At 44.2% G+C, this 15,691-nt stretch overlaps 1 non-coding gene across 1 annotated transcript; it reads right to left on the bottom strand.

Annotated features, from left to right (window-relative positions):
* Positions 1 to 12,854: 12,854 nt before the first annotated feature.
* On the bottom strand, positions 12,855 to 12,928 carry Trnat-ugu. The gene has a single exon. It is a non-coding gene; the product is annotated as a tRNA-Thr (tRNA).
* Between the last annotated feature and the right edge of the window lie 2,763 nt (positions 12,929 to 15,691).

Genomic DNA, 15,691 nt, shown 5'->3' with positions numbered 1-15,691 from the left:
CCTGGTTATCAGGATTTGTGCCAATGTTATGGATTTAATTACCAACTCTCGGCAATGTCACATGAAATAAGGACATGTGACACTGTTGATGGTTATTCGTCCGTCGGGATTAGTTAATCCTGGCGGCCCCCTTTGTGCTATTCGACAGAATCAGGCTGTTTTCCAACACCGAGTTTCACCGACTCCCTTTTCTCATTATCAACATCATCATCAGTTTGGATTCCGTATTGTGAGGCAGTACTGACCCTACGACATATCTTAGAAAATAGATTAAGGAAAGGCAAAACTACGTTTCTAGCATTTGTAGACTTAGAGAAAGCTTTTGACAATGTTGACTGGAATACTCTCTTTCAAAATCTGAAGGTGGCAGGGGTAAAATGCCGGGAGCGAAAGGCTACTTACAATTTGTACAGAAACCAGATGGCAGTTATAAGAGTCGAGGGGCATGAAAGGGAAGCAGTGGTTGGGAAGGGAATGATACAGGGTTATCGCCTATCCCCGATGTTATTAAATCTATATATTGAGCAAGCAGTAAAGGAAACAAAAGAAAAATTCGGAGTAGGTATTTCAATCCATGGAGAAGAAATGAAGACTTTGAGGTTCGCCGATGACATTGTAAGTCTGTCGGAGACAGCAAAGGACCTGGAAGAGCAGCTGAGCGGAATGGACAGTGTGTTGAAAGGAGGATATAAGATGAACATCAACAAAAGCAAAACGAGGATAATGGAATGTAGTCGAATTAAATCGGGTGATGCTGAGGGAATCAGATTAGGAAATTAGACGCTTAAAGTAGTAAATGAGTTTTGCTATTTGGGGAGCAAAATAACTGATGATGGTCGAAGTAGAGAGGATATAAAATGTAGACTGACTATGGCAAGGAAAGCGTTTCTGAAGAAGAAAAATGTGTTAACATCGAGTATACATTTAAGTACCAGGAAGTCGTTTCTGAAAGTATTTGTGTGGAGTGCAGCCATGTATGGAAGTGAAACGTGGACGATAAATAGTTTAGACAAGAAGAGAATAGAAGCTTTCGAAATGTGGTTCTACAGAAGAATTCTGAAGATTACATGGATAGATCACATAACTAATGAGGAGGTATTGAACAGAATTGGGGAGAAGAGAAATTTGTGGCACAACTTGACTAGAAGAAGCGATCGCATGGTAGGACATATTATGAGGCATCAAGGGATCACCAGTTTAGTATTGGAGGGCAGCGTGGAGGGTAAAAATGGTAGAGGGAGACCAAAAGATGTATACACTAAACAGATTCAGAAGGATGTAGGTTGCAGTAGGTACTGGGAGATGAAGAAGCTTGCACAGGATAGAGTAGCATGGAGAATTGCATCAAACCAGTCTCTGGACTGAAGACCACAACAACAACAACAACAACATCATACAACACAGACATAGCACAACACTGTACATTTAATGAGCAGTCAGATGTAAACGAGATAGATGGAAAACGATGGTAAACTGTTTATTACCTCAAAAGCAATCACCAAAATTGTTAATAAATTTACCGCACTGTGAAAGAAGACCGTAAATACCTTGACGGAAAAATGTTTGCGGTTGGCTACGGAACCATGATTGTCCCCAGGCGTCCGAAGCAAATTGATGGCCACGAATGTCCTTCTTCAGGGCTCCAAAAAATACAGAAATCACATGATAGAGACTGTATGGAGGATGAGTAAGGACTTCCCAGCAAAACTCTGCAGCGTAAACGAAACAACCTTGGCAACACGTGGGCACGTATTATCTCGTAAAAGAATGATGCCATCCGTCAACGCTCCTGGGCGTTTGGACTTGACGGCGCGCGTCAAAGTTTGCAAAGTGTCCACGTACCGTTGTGCGTTAATTGTGGCTTAAAATGGTTTAAATGGCTCTCAGCACTATGGGACTTAACATCTATGGTCATCAGTCCCCTAGAACTTAGAACTACTTAAACCTAACTAACCTAAGGACATCACACAACACCCAGTCACCACGAGGCAGAGAAAATCCCTGACCCCGCCGGGAATCGAATCCGGGAACCCGGGCGTGATAATTAATTGTGGCACCGTGTTCCAGAAATTCAATGAACAGTAGGTCCTTGTAGTCACAGAAAAATGTTATCTTGATTTTCCGCGGCTAGTGTGCCTATTGTTTCGACTACGCTGCAGAAGTTCCGCTGGGAACCCCTTACACATGCTCCATACAGTCCCGATCTCTCCCCATTCGATTTCTATATTCTTCGAGGTCTGAAAAAAGACATTCGTTGCCTTCGATTTGCTTTGGACGGATAGGTGTACGCCTGTGCGCGATTGTGGTTTCGTAGGCAACCACAAACGTGTATCCATGAAGGCATTGACCGTCTTGTCTCACAGTAAGATAAGTGTATTAACAGTTATGGCGGTTTCTTCTGAAATAGTAAACAGTTTACTCACTTTTTTGCCAGCTGTCTAGTTTTCATTTGCCTGCCCCCTATACATCCACAATAAGCGCCTATTCTCCATAAATACATATGGGACATAACTCTTACGCATCCCCAAGGAAAACGGCCAATGTACACAGACGAAGAACCCGCTTTCCGATCGTCGGTTGAAACCACTCAGAGGGATAAACCCTGCCAACAGTGTCATACGGCATTTAATTTAGTTAATCGAAGTAAGTTGGTAGGCGCCAGGTGAAAATGGATTATGAACTGCTTGCGGTATACACTTACCAGTCCATTCTTCAGATTTGGAAGTCATTCAGAAAATAGTTAGTTAAATAGAGACTCGATTATCGGGACCTCAGATATACGGGATCACGATTATCGGATTGTCAAACGCGAGCAAATACCTTTGTAGTCTAATACGTGCGTGCACAGACTTGCCACGCTGGCACATTCCACAATGACTCGCGCGATCTTTCCCCCACGCGTTTCACTACTGTTTGAGACAGACAGAGCGTGTTTAACTATTGTTTGAGTTAGACTGTTGACAATCGCTACGCAGCTGCGCCGTGTGGTTGTGTCGTGTCCACGCTTAAAAATCTCAAAGCGCAAGGGAGAGGTGTTATCGCTGCAAGATAAAATAAACATTATTGAGCCATTAAAAAAAAGGATCTGGTTGTAAGTGAGCCGATAAGTGAGGTGCATATGCTTCTACGATGAAAAAATTAAGAGTATCGATTCAATTTGAAGTACACCTCCAAACATGATAGTGAAGACGGGAGTAAACATTGAAAAGTTATGAAGAAACAGAAAAGTGAACTTTTGGGAGTAGCTTTGCATTGTCGCTTTTACAAAAACGATCAGTTGGGAAACCGATATCTGGTCCTTTGCTCTGTGAAAAGTTATTACTCTTAAATGAAAATTAAAAAAAAAATAGGCGGCGATGAACCGTTTATGGCAAGTAACGTGTGGTAGTGCGGATTTAAAACTAATCATGGATTCGTGATTTGCAGATATTAGGTGTAAAAGTGTCAGCTGAAGTAGATGCAACACACTCTTTTAAAGATGGCTTTAAAACAGAATTGGACGAAAATGATTAACTTGGACTTTGTATACAACGCTGGTGAAACAGAATTACACTACTGGCCTTTAAAATTGGTACACCAAGAAGAAATGCAAATGATAAACGGGTATTCATTGGTCAAATATCTTATACTAGAACTGACATGTGATTACATTTTCACACAATTTGGGTGCATACATCCTGAGAAATCAGTACCCAGAACAACCACCTCTGGCCGTAATAACATCCTTGATATGCCTGGGCATTGAGTCAAAAAGAGCTTGGATGGCGTGTACAGATACAGCTGCCCATGCAGCTTTAACACGATACCACAGTTCATCAAGAGTAGTGACTGGTGTATTGTGACGAGCCAGTTGCTCGGTCACCTTTGACCAGACGTTTTCAATGGGTGAGAGATCTGGAGAATGTGCTGGCCAGGGCAGCAGTTGAACATTTTCTGTATCCAGAAAGGCCCGTACAGGACCTGCAACATGTGGTCGTGCATTATCCTGCTGAAATGTAGGGTTTCGCAGGGATCGAATGAAGGGTAGAGCCACGGGTCGTAACACATCTGAAATGTAACGTCCACTGTTCAAAGTGCCGTCAGTGCGAACAAGAGGTGACCGAGACGTGTAACCAATGGCACCCCATACCATCACGCCGGGTGATACGCCAGTATGGCGATGACGAATACACGCTTTCAATGTGCGTTCACCGCGATGTCGCCAAACACGGATGCGACCATCATGATGCTGTAAACAGAACCTGGATTCATCCGAAAAAATGACGTTTTGACTTTTGTGCACTCAGGTTCGTCGTTGAGTACACCATCGCAGGCGCTCCTGTCTGTGATGCAGCGTCGAGGGTAACCGCAGCCATGGTCTCCGAGCTGATAGTCCATCTGCACTGTTGGTGCAGATGGTCGTTGTCTTGGAAACGTCCCCATCTGTTCACTCAGGGATCGAGACGTGGCTGCACGATCCGCTAAAGCCATGCGGCAGGCCAGTGTGGCTGTGCGGTTCCAGGCGCTTCAGTCTGGAACCGCGTGACCGCTACGGTCGCAGGTTGGAATCCTGCCTCGGGCATGGATGTGTGTGATGTCCTTAGGTTAGTTAGGTTTAATTAGTTCTAAGTTCTAGGCGACTGATGACCTCAGAAGTTAAGTCGCATAGTGCTCAGAGCCATTTGACCAAAGCCATGCGGATAAGATGGCTGTCATCTCGATTGCTAGTGATACGAGACCGTTGGGATCCAGCACGGCGTTCCGTATTACCCTTTGAACCCACCGATTCCATATTCTGCTAACAGTCATTGGATCTCGACCAACGCGAGCAGCAATGTCGCGATACCATAAACCGCAATCGCGATAGGCTACAATCTGACCTTTACCAAAGTCGGAAACGTGATGGTACGCATTTCTCCTTCTTACACGAGGCATCACAACTACCTTTCACCAGGCAACGCCGGTCAACTGCTGTTTGTGTATGAGAAATCGGTTGGAAACTTCCCTCATCTCAGCACGTTGTAGTGTTGCCACCGGTGCCAACCTTGTGTGATTGCTCTGAAAAGCTAATCATTTGCATATCACAGCATCTTCTTCCTGTCGGTTAAATTTCTCGTGTGTAGCACGTAATCTTCGTGGTGTAGGAATTTTAATGGTCAGTAGGGTAAAATCGAAGTCATTACTGTTAAAATCTTGCTTCTCTCTGAGAGTGTTCGGCTCCAGGATATAAAACTACACTCATGTTCAGAAAAACCAGAACACCTTGAACGACTAGAGGTGGACGTTCATCATATTCACAGGACGTGTACATTAGTATGTTCTGCAGAGATGATTAGCATTCCAGTCACCTCGATTCAGTGTGTGTCCTGTTGCCTAGTACGCACAGGGTCCGCCATGGGCACTGATAATTTGTTCCAGGTGTGATGACATCGACGCGTATAAGGTGCGAATGGCGTTTGCATTCACCTGGTTCCAATGTTCATCTGTGGTGGTCCGCATTGCGTCACAGCGCTGTACCCGTCGTTTCACCATGACCCACTCATTTTCGATTAGCAGTAAGTCTGGTGACCTTTCGGGCCAGTGCAAAAGGCTGACATCCTGTGACACCAAGAAGACACTTTTTCGTACAGCAACATGTGGTCGTGCATTGTCTTGCTGGAAAACGGTGTCTGGGATGTTGTGCAGAAATGGTATGGCTACGGGTAGCAGGATGTCATTCACGTAGATCACACCGGTCACAGTGCCCTGGACACGCACCAACTGTGATTTGTAGTTGTACCCAACAGTCACTGTGATGCAGCTCCACATGTCTGCGCTGAACCAAAATGCGGGTTCAAACAAAGAGAACCTGTATTACTCCGAAAACATTGTCTGATGCCATACTAGTCCCCAGTGACGTCGTCCCATATCCCATACATCATTGCCTTCTAGCATGTTTCTGCACATTCATCACAGGTAAGCAGAAAAGTGGACGACGCGCACGTAACCCATACCGTAATAAACGGTGACTGACTGTAGCCCCTCATAGTGTACGATGTGTTACACCGTTCCACTGTTGCGCCAGAACCGCAGATGTGTCCTACAATTCCATTCGGATGAGGAGTCGATCTTCTCGGGAAGGGGGCGGGGGAGCGACCTGACCCATCTCTTCGTGTTCTACGGCCTTCCTTGAACCATTCACCACATACCCGTTGCACTGCCGAAACATTGCGTTCCAAGCGAGCAGCAATTTCCCGGTTGGATGTATCACATTCTCTCATGCCAATAATGTGCCCTCTTTGAAACTCACTGATTTGACGGTACGATTCGCGCATACGTCTGGGAGGCATCCTGAACATCTGCTCAACTCACACTGATCCATTACCTTCGGTTTATCGTGACAATAAGAGTCGTAGGCACATTTTACCGGTAGGTGGCGTTGCACCGCGATATCGGTGTTACCATGAACACAGAACATACACATGTACATGTCCCGGGAATATGAACGTCCTGTCTCTAGTCGTTCAAGGCGTTGTGTTTTTTCCGAAGATGAATGTAGTAAAGAGCGAGTAACAACATTAGTTTTCGCAAACGCTACCGGAATCCTGTAAAATTCCTTGGCTCTTCATAGGAAAATCCAAAAAGAAACCAAGACGCTTAAAAAACATGAAGGTTATCTTAATTTATCAAAACCAAAAGAGCTTGTGGATGAACACCAAAATATTCATTGACTAGTATGTCACACCTCAAAACGAAATTAGCAGAGAAGGAAAAATCCTACTTTTACTGGATAATGTGCTAACCCATCCTTCAGCTGTACTATTAGAGAAAGAGAAAATAACATGTTTAAGGTGAAATTTTGGCCTTCTAATGTGGCATCCTTGCTACAACCAATGGGTTAAAATGCTATTGAAACATTAAAACTACTTTATAAAAAACAACTGTTATGAAGATTGTTATCCGTTGTTAAAGATAACGTAGAATCGTTTGTCAATTTTGAAGCAAATTAATTTCAACGACTGTTGTTACGTGGTCGTAGATGCGCGGGATTTCATTGAAAGGAAGACTTTGTGCAAAGCTTGGAACAAAATATTGAAACGGGAGCACGAAAATTCTGTAGCAGATACGGATGATTCTGTTTTGGAGTATATATATATATATATATATATATATATATATATATATATATATATATATATATATGTGTGTGTGTGTGTGTGTGTGTGTGTGTGTGTGTGTGTGTGTGCTAATGACAAACATAGAAATATACAAATACGTCAGGCTTGTGATGCCAATGATATGTGGGTCACTTGTAACAGTAATGATCAAGGTTTTCACATCATGTCGGATGACGAAATTGTTGAAAACATATTGACGGCAAACGAACAGCAAAAAATGCAAAAAGATGAAACACAAGAAAAAGTAATGCAGAAAATGATGCAGCACTATGTCCTGCGGAAGCATTTCATGCCCTGTTCAAATGTTTCCGTGGTCTCGGGGCAAGCCGGCACGGCAGCTCGGCGTGTTCGGTCAGGGGGTTAGCTGCCCTCTGTAATAAAAAAACTGAGTCAATCGACCAACCACGAACATAAAAGGATGTCTTACGACGTCCGCCCCGAGCAGATGCAACGAACAGAAGCGAACAAAATGAAATTAAAAAAAAAAGAAAAGGAGTAGCGTCTCTGATTCATAATCAAAACGTCTTCGGTCTCGGGTTCGATCCCCGCCACTACCTAAATTTTGATAAATAATCAGCATTGGCGGCCGAAGACATCCGGCATAAGAAGTCAGCCTCATTCTGCCAACGGCCTTGTCAAAGAGGGCGGAGGAGCAGATAGAGGTTCAGGGCACTCTCTCTTGTCCTAGGGGTGGGAAATTGCCCCTAAAGGCGGAAGAATCAGCAATGATCAACGACATGAGGATGCAGAAGGCAATGGAAACCACTGCATTAAAGACACGTAAAGTGTATCCATAGGACATGTGGCCTGTATTTGAAGAAGTGTCATGATGATCTCACCATTGGCAAAAGATTCCGGAATAGTCCCCCATTCGGATCTCCGGGAGGGGACTGCCAAAGGGGAGGTTACCATGAGAGAAAGATTGAATAATCTACGAAAGGATAACGTTCTACGAGTCGGGGCGTGGAATGTCAGAAGCTTGAACGTGGTAGGGAAACTAGAAAATCTGAAAAGGGAAATGCAAAGGCTCAATCTAGATATAGTAGGGGTCAGTGAAGTGAAGTGGAAGGAAGACAAGGATTTCTGGTCAGATGAGTATCGGGTAACATCAACAGCAGCAGAAAATGGTATAACAGGTGTAGGATTCGTTATGAGTAGGAAGGTAGGGCAGAGGGTGTGTTACTGTGAACAGTTCAGTGACCGGGTTGTTCTAATCAGAATCGACAGTAGACCAACACCGACAACGATAGTTCAGGTATACATGCCGTCGTCGCAAGCTGAAGACGAACAGATAGAGAAAGTGTATGAGGATATTGAAAGGGTAATGCAGTATGTAAAGGGGGACGAAAATCTAATAGTCATGGGCGACTGGAATGCAGTTGTAGGGGAAGGAATAGAAGAAAAGGTTACAGGAGAATATGGGCTTGGGACAAGGAATGAAAGAGGAGAAAGACTAATTGAGTTCTGTAACAAGTTTCAGCTAGTAATAGCGAATACCCTGTTCAAGAATCACAAGAGGAGGAGGTATACTTGGAAAAGGCCGGGAGATACGGGAAGATTTCAATTAGATTACATCATGGTCAGACAGAGATTCCGAAATCAGATACTGGATTGTAAGGCGTACCCAGGAGCAGATATAGACTCAGATCACAATATAGTAGTGATGAAGAGTAGGCTGAAGTTCAAGACATTAGTCAAGAAGAATCAACACGCAAAGAAGTGGGATACGGAAGTACTAAGGAATGACGAGATACGTTTGAAGTTCTCTAACGCTATAGATACAGCAATAAGGGATAGCGCAGTAGGCAGTACAGTTGAAGAGGAATGGACATCTCTAAAAAGGGCCATCACAGAAGTTGGGAAGGAAAACATAGGTACAAAGAAGGTAGCTGCGAAGAAACCATGGGTAACAGAACAAATGCTTCAGTTGATTGATGAAAGGAGGAAGTACAAACACGTTCCGGGAAAATCAGGAATACAGAAATACAAGTCACTGAGGAATGAAATAAATAGGAAGTGCAGGGAAGCTAAGACGAAATGGCTGCAGGAAAAATGTGAAGACATCGAAAAAGATATGATTGTCGGAAGGACAGACTCAGCATACAGGAAAGTCAAAACAACCTTTGGTGACATTAAAAGCAACGGTGGTAACATTAAGAGTGCAACGGGAATTCCACTGTTAAATGCAGAGGAGAGAGCAGATAGGTGGAAAGAAAACATTGAAAGCCTCTATGAGGGTGAAGATTGGTCTGATGTGATAGAAGAAGAAACAGGAGTCGATTTAGAAGAGATAAGGGATCCAGTATTAGAATCGGAATTTAAAAGAACTTTGGAGGACTTACGGTCAAATAAGGCAGAAGGGATAGATAACATTCCATCAGAATTTCTAAAATCATTGGGGGAAGTAGCAACAAAACGACTATTCACGTTGGTGTGTAGAATATATGAGTCTGGCGATATACCATCTGACTTTCGGAAAAGCATCATCCACACAATTCCGAAGACGGCAAGAGCTGACAAGTGCGAGAATTATCGCACAATCAGCTTAACAGCTCATGCATCGAAGCTGCTTATAAGAATAATATACAGAAGAATGGAAAAGAAACGATCAGTTTGGCTTTAGGAAAAGTAAAGGGACGAGTGAGGCAATTCTGACGTTACGGCTAATAATGGAAGCAAGGCTAAAGAAAAATCAAGACACATTTATAGGATTTGTAGGTCTGGAAAACGCGTTCGACAGTATAAAATGGTGCAAGCTGTTCGAGATTCTGAAGAAAGTAGGGGTAAGCTATAGGGAGAGACGGGTCATATACAATATGTACAACAACCAAGAGGGAATAATAAGAGGGGACGATCAAGAGCGAAGTGCTCGTATTAAGAAGGGTGTAAGACAAGGCTGTAGCCTTTCGCCCCTACTCTTCAATCTGTACATCGAGGAAGCAATGATGGAAATAAATGAAAGGTTCAGGAGTGGAATTAAAATACAAGGTGAAAGGATATCAATGATACGATTCGCTGATGACATTGCTATCCTGAGTGAAAGTGAAGAAGAATTAAATGATCTGCTGAACGGAATGAACAGTCTAATGAGTACACAGTATGGTTTGAGAGTAAATCGGAGAAAGACGAAGGTAATGAGAAGTAGTAGAAATGAGAACAGCGAGAAACTTAACATCAGGATTGATGGTCACGACGTCAATGAAGTTAAGGAATTCTGCTATCTAGGCAGTAAAATAACCAATGACGGACGGAGCAATGAGGACATCAAAATCAGACTCTGCTATGGCAAAAAAGGCATTTCTGGCCAAGAGAAGTCTACTAATATCAAATACCGGCCTTAATTTGTGGAAGAAATTTCTGAGGATGTACGTCTGGAGTACAGCATTGTATGGTAGTGAAACATGGACTGTGGGAAAACTGGAACAGAAGAGAATCGAAGCATTTGAGATGTGGTGCTATAGACGAATGTTGAAAATTAGGTGGACTGATAAGGTAAGGAATGAGGAGGTTCTACGCAGAATCGGAGAGGAAAGGAATATGTGGAAAACACTGATAAGGAGAAGTGACAGGATGATAGGACATCTGCTAAGACATGAGGGAATGACTTCCATGGTACTAGAGGGAGCTGTAGAGGGCAAAAACTGTAGAGGAAGACAGAGATTGGAATACGTCAAGCAAATAATTGAGGACGTAGGTTGCAAGTGCTACTCTGAGATGAAGAGGTTAGCACAGGAAAGGAATTCGTGGCGGGCCGCATCAAACCAGTCAGTAGACTGATGACAAAAAAAAAACAAATGTTTCGAAAACCAGAATATGATACCGTGAGTGTACTACAATTAAAGCGATTTCGTGATGTAGCAGCAGTGAAGAGAAACAATTGTCCACATCAGATGATAATTATCAAGTATTTTAAACAAAATTAAACTACAATGACTGTCCTATGTGACTTTTATTTGGTATTTCATGATCAAGCTTGCAGTACTTTAGTAATTTTGAAAATAGATGTACATATGTACTAAAATGTGTCTGTAATGTCTTAAAAAACACTGATTTTTGTTGATTTTAATAAATTTAATTTATTTTGTTGTTCTGAATGAACACCTAACATTATGTATTAACCCAAGCAAGATAACCATATGACCTAAAAGATAACCATACGTGGGCGACGTGGGTTGTCTTTCTAGTTTCAATAATACAAAAATCGCTGTTCTTCATACATTCAGTTATCAGGAATTTTGATTATCCGAATGACTTACGATAACAATTAACGTGGTTAGTCGAGTCTCCACGGTAGCTACAAGGCTTTAATTGCAGCCTTTGGAATGCTGAGAAGTTTAACCCTGCCTGGTGAGACACAGCGAGGCTAGCGACCTTTATTTAGACTGATTTCATATTGTAGAAGTGACGAAGTTAATCCAGTCACGCTGACAAACGTTCCGAGTAGATCTGTGGAGCAATATGTCGCGTAATTTGTCTAGCGTGCCTCGTAGTTTTAGGGGACTCTGCGCGATGTCACGAAAGCACCGAACACGGGCGAAAGGAACGTTTCAGAAGTATTACAAGGGGCGTTCATTAAAGAAGGCAAGACTTACTTTTCTCAGTCTGTTTCGGTTGAAAAACTGCGGAATTTGATGTGGGACATCGTGGGAATATTCCGCTGTAGCCCCTACAGTTTCATGAAGTTCCGATAGGACGCGGCGCTGTACGTAGCCTTCAAAACGGTGTCTGTAACGGAGTTACGCTCCAAACAGAGAGCTGTCATTGAGTTTCTTTTGGAGGAAAACTGGAACATCGCAGATATTCAAGCGTTACAGGATAACTACAGAGACCTGGGAGGGAACAAAGGCATGGTGAGTCTGTAAGTAGGCTGTTTAAGTTTTTATGTTGGTAACGCCACGTATTGCTCTCTCTGAAAATCGCTGACTGCGCTTTGTGCAGTCCGTGGCTGGTTGGACTCATTGTTGGAACATTCGCTTGTGTAGTGTTGGGCAGTTGGACGTGAACAGCGCGTAGCGTTGTGCAGTTGGAGGTGAGTCGCCAGCAGTGGTGGATGTGGGGAGAGAGATGCCACAGTTTTGAACGGACGATCTGGACGTACGTCCGTCAGAAAAAGGATGTCACAAGATTATATATATATATGACTTTTGAACGCTGTTAAGGTAAATACATTGTTTGTTCTCTATCAAAATCTTTCATTTGCTAACTATGCCTATCAGTAGTTAGTGCCTTCGGTAGTTAGAATCTTTGATTTAGCTGGCAATATTGGCGCTCGCTGTATTGCAGTAGTTAGAGTAACGAAGATTTTTGTGAGGTAAGTGATTCATGAAAGGTATAGGTTATTGTTAGTCAGGGCCATTCTTTTGTAGGGATTATTGAAAGACAGATTGCGTTGTGTGTCAGTTTAGTGATGATCAGAATAAGTAACGAGAGAAATGTCTGAGTACGTTCAGTTTTGCTCAGCTGTTTGTAAATCAAATAACGCAAGAGTTTTTCCAGCACTGTCATTAATAATTTTTCAAAGGGGACATTGCAAGTCGTTGGACGAGCGTCTGTCACCATCGCAACAAGGTCGCTCCAGCCTGTCCAACCTCTCGCGCGCCACCCGACCTCACACACTGTGATATATATATATGAAGATACCATCGGTGACCATGCAGCTCGTTAGAACGAAATTACTATGAAATGACAACCCTTAGCTGATTACAGATGAAAGTTGTGTGCCCCGACCGGGACTCGAACCCGGGATCTCCTGCTTACATGGCAGACGCTCTATCCATCTGAGCCACCGAGGACACAGAGGATAGTGCGACTGCAGGGATTTATCTCTGGCACGCCCCCCGCGAGACTCACATTCCCAACGTATTGTCCCGCACTGCATTCGTAGGGCCCCCGCCCATAATACTCATTACTCGTGGCGCATTGCCGATTCCCGTAAGAGTTCGGGCACTGTTTGTGCATCCGCACAGAAGAAGATGGTCAAATGGCTGGTGAGCCTTAACTATATATACACGAATGTAGTGCGGGACAATACGTTGAGAATGTAAGTCTCGCGGGAGGCGTGCCAGAGATAAATCCCTGCAGTCGCACTATCCTCTGTGTCCTCGGTGGCTCAGATGAATAGAGCGTCTGCCATGTAAGCAGGAGATCCTGGGTTCGAGTCCCGGTCGGGGCACACATTTCATCTGCCCCCGTTGACATATGTCAACGTCTGTAAGCAGCTAAGGGTTGTCATTTCATAGCAATCTCACACACTGTGACTGCAATGTTAGCACGCACGGACACTCTCATTCGAGGTGATCGACTGATCACAATCAAAGACATCTCTGCACAACTGGACTTCTCTGTTCATACTGTTGACACATTCGCCTACCAATTGGGGTAACCAAAGTTGTGTGCCCTTTGGCTTCCTCGCTGTATAACAGAAGACCATAAAGAGCATCGAAGGACTATTTGTGTGTAACTGCCTGCACGTGACGAGGCTGATCGTGAAAATTACTTGTCGAACATCGTCGAACATGGGTTCATCACTTGGAAATGATAACAAAAACGGCAATCGCGGAGTGGCGCCACACCTCATCAGCTCCGAAGAAAAAGTTCAAAGCCACACCCTCAGCCGGTAAAGTTATGGCGAAGGTCTTCTGGGATTCTGAAGAGGCTATTCTGTTTGATGTCCTCCCTCACGGTGCAACTATACTACTGGCCCTTAAAATTGCTACCCCACGAAGATGACATGCTACGGACGCGAAATTTAACGGACAGGAAGAAGATGCTGTGATTTTCAAATGCTTAGCTTTTCAGAGCATTCACACAAGGTTGGCGCCGGTGGCGACACCTACAACAAGCTGACTTCAGGAAAGTTTCCAACCGATTTCTCATACACAAATAGCAGTTGACCGGCGTTGCCTGGTGAAACGTTGTTGTGATGCCTCGCGAAGGGAGAGAAATGCGTACCATCACGTTTCCCACTTTGATAAAGGTCGGATTGTAGGCTATCGCGATTGCGGTTTATCGTATCGCGACATTGCTGCTCGCGTTGGTCGAGATCCAATGACTGTTAGCAGAATATGGAATCGGTTGGTTCAGGAGGGTAATACGGAACGCCGTGCTGGATCCCAACGGCCTCGTATCACTAGCAGTCGAGATGACAGGCATCTTATCCGCATGGCTGTAACGGATCGTGCAGCTACGTCTCGATCCCTGAGTCAACAGATGGGGACGTTTGCAAGACAACAACCATCTGCACGAACAGTTATACGACGTTTGCAGCAGCATGGACTATCAGCTCGGAGACCGTGGCTGCGGTTACCCTTGACGCTGCATCACAGACAGGAGCGCCTGCGATGGTGTACTCAACGACGAACCTGGGTGCACGAATGGCAAAACGTCATTTTTTCGGATGAATCCAGGTTCTGTTTACAGCATCATGATAGTCGCATCCGTGTTTGGCGACACCGCGGTGAACGCACTTCGGAGCCGTGTATTCGTCATCGCCATATTGGCGTATCACCCGGCGTGATGGTATGGGGTGCCATTGGTTACACGTCTCGGTCACCTCTTGTTCGCATTGACGTCTGATCAATGGTGGCCGAGCAACTGGCTCGTCACAATACGCCAGTCACTACTCTTGATGAACTGTGGTATCGTGTTGAAGCTGCATGGGCAGCTGTACCTGTACACGCCATCCAAGCTCTTTTTGACTCAATGCCCAGGCGTATCAAGGACGTTATTACGGCCAGAGGTGGTTGTTCTGGGTACTGATTTCTCAGGATGTATACACCCAAATTGCGTGAAAATGTAATCACATGTCAGTTATAGTATAATATATTTGTCCAATGAATACCCGTTTATCATCTATATTTCTTCTTGGTGTAGCAATTTTAATGGCCAGTAGTGTATCAATTCGGAAGTGTATTCTGCTACTCCAGGAAATTGAAGGAATACCTTCAGCGTGTTCGTCACTTCAAAATTGCAAACGAACTTCTCCTTCTCCGAGACAACACAAGGCCTAACACAAGTCTGTGCATCCGAGACGAGCTCTTGGACTGTAAACCTCATCCATCCAGAAGCATGGATCTAGCACCTTCTGACTTCCATCTGTTTGGCCTAATGAAGGATGCACACCACAGGAAGCAGTAAATGAATGATGGGGAGGTTACCGGTGCAGCAAAACGTTGGTTCGGACGTAGACCAGTGGAGTGGTAGAGCATTAAGGTGGCGTTACACAGTCGCATTGCCCGGAGATTATGCTGAAATACTGTATAAGATTTCGTAGCCAAAAGAATCAGGGATAATGTGGTGTACTGGAATCCCGAGCCGGCCGGTATGGCCGAGCGGTTCTAGGCGCTTCAGTCTGGAACCGCGCAACTGCTACGGTCGCAGGTTCGATTCCTGCTTCGGGCATGGAAGTGTGTGATGTCCTTAGGTTAGTTAGGTTTAAGTAGTTCTAAGTTCTAGGGGACTGATGACCTCAGATGTTAAGTCCCATAGTGCTCAGAGCCATTTGAACCATTTTTGGAATCCCGAATAAAACCAACCTGATTTCAGAAAAAATGTGT

Source organism: Schistocerca piceifrons, chromosome X (genome assembly GCF_021461385.2).
Source record: "Schistocerca piceifrons isolate TAMUIC-IGC-003096 chromosome X, iqSchPice1.1, whole genome shotgun sequence".
NCBI lineage: Eukaryota > Metazoa > Arthropoda > Insecta > Orthoptera > Acrididae > Schistocerca > Schistocerca piceifrons.
Note: the sequence above shows the minus strand (reverse complement) of the source record. Positions and strands in the feature narration are given on the sequence as shown.